Below are 1,877 nucleotides of genomic sequence, written 5' to 3' on the forward strand. Positions count from 1 at the left end.
GGGTGTTTTCGCAGCGCCTGAATTCTTTTAGCAGTTTCGCAGCGCATAAATTCGTTTTTAGCAGTTTCGCAGCGCTATCTGTTTTAGTGGTTTCGTAGCGTGCTACGGAATTGGGGATTTGTTCGAGTTTTCAGTAGAGGCCCAAATCCTAGCATGCCTATTGTACACTGGCTACAACTGCTGTGGATGAGGTTGATGTGCTTAAAGGTCTAATGCTGACTAAAGGATATAACTCTGGTGTTATGCATTATTTTCTGACAATGTGCTGGCTACCTCTGTCGTGGTTAATTCAACCATACTGAATGCCAAGGAACCTGAAAAGCATGTTTTTCATCTTGTAACGGATAGATTGAATTTTGGGGCTATGAAGATGTGGTTTTTAGAAAACCCTCCAAGCAAAGCTACAATACATGTTGAAAATGTTGATGATTTCAAATGGCTAAATTCTTCCTATTGTCCAGTTCTAAGGCAGCTTGAATCTGTAGCAATGAAAGAATATTATTTTAAGGCAGATCATCCAACTACTCTAGCAGCGGGTTTTTCCAATTTGAAGTATCGAAATCCAAAATACTTGTCTATGCTAAATCATCTTCGCTTTTATTTACCACAAGTTTACCCTAAACTGGACAGGATCCTCTTTTTGGATGATGATATCGTGGTACAGAAAGATTTGACTGCACTCTGGTCTGTCAACCTCCAAGGAAAAGTAAATGGTGCAGTTGAAACATGTGGCGAGAGTTTCCATCGCTTTGACAAATATCTGAACTTTTCTAATCCTCACATAGCCCAGAACTTTGATCCGAACGCTTGTGGTTGGGCATATGAGATGAATGTTTTTGACTTGAAAGAATGGAAGAAACGTGATATAACTGGCATTTACCACAAGTGGCAAAGCATGAATGAGGACAGGGTATTGTGGAAGCTTGGAACACCGCCACCCGGTTTGATTACATTTTACAACTTGACCTTCCCTCTGAATAGTTCCTGGCACGTATTGGGCCTAGGATACAACCCAAGTGTCGAGTTTTCAGATATTGAAAATTCAGCTGTTTGTCACTATAATGGAAACATGAAGCCTTGGTTAGAGATAGCAATGAGCAAATATAGGTCTTACTGGACAAAATATGTAAAATTTGATCATCCATATTTACAACAATGCAATATCAGTTAAACGGTTATCATTTGCTATGCCAGTACTTGTCGGAGGAAGTGCATTTATATACCTATTCACTTTGGTCCGTTTTCTGTTTCTATACATATGTCCATGGAGTTTAGGATATCTGTATGTATTCATTTGTTGGTCGATGACAGAGAGCAAAAGTTGCTGCCGCAGTTACAAGGAGCAGGTTGCGACAGAGCCATTCAGCCCCAAGCATAATTGTGTGGTTGGTGCCAATGGGTCAGGAAAGACAAATTTTTTCCATGCAATACGGTTTGTTCTCAGTGACTTATTCCACAACCTCCGTGCTGAAGATAGGCAAGCATTGTTACATGAAGGTGCGGGTCATCAAGTATTGTCAGCATTCGTGGAGATAGTTTTTGATAACACCAATAACCGCATTCCGGTTGACAGGGAGGAAGTGCGTTTGTGAAGGACTATTGGTTTGAAAAAGGACGAGATACTACACTGGCATAATGAAATCAGAAAGGAATTAAAGGAAATTGCAGAGGAGGCACGACAAATACATTTTCAGGAGATTTTTCGAATTTGTCCTCATTAAATGACCGTTTACAGTTCCTGACAGAAGTTTGCATTTTTCATAGTATTGCAGAGATAAATTTGTTTCCCAACTGTTGATTAGAAGGTTAAGAAGGGTGTTTCATTGGTCAATGAGCAATGCTCAAGAAGAAAGTCAGTTAAAATAAGTTTAGATCAG

General features: G+C 39.8%; 1 pseudogene; it reads left to right on the plus strand.

The window, feature by feature from the left end:
* Positions 1-246: 246 nt before the first annotated feature.
* On the plus strand, positions 247-1,171 carry LOC149253359 (polygalacturonate 4-alpha-galacturonosyltransferase pseudogene; annotated as a pseudogene).
* The last annotated feature ends 706 nt before the right edge of the window (positions 1,172-1,877 follow it).

Source organism: Pinus tabuliformis, chromosome 7, assembly GCF_031772625.1.
Source record: "Pinus tabuliformis cultivar Carrire ecotype Pingquan chromosome 7, CPIR1, whole genome shotgun sequence".
In the NCBI taxonomy this organism is placed as follows: Eukaryota; Viridiplantae; Streptophyta; class Pinopsida; order Pinales; family Pinaceae; genus Pinus; species Pinus tabuliformis.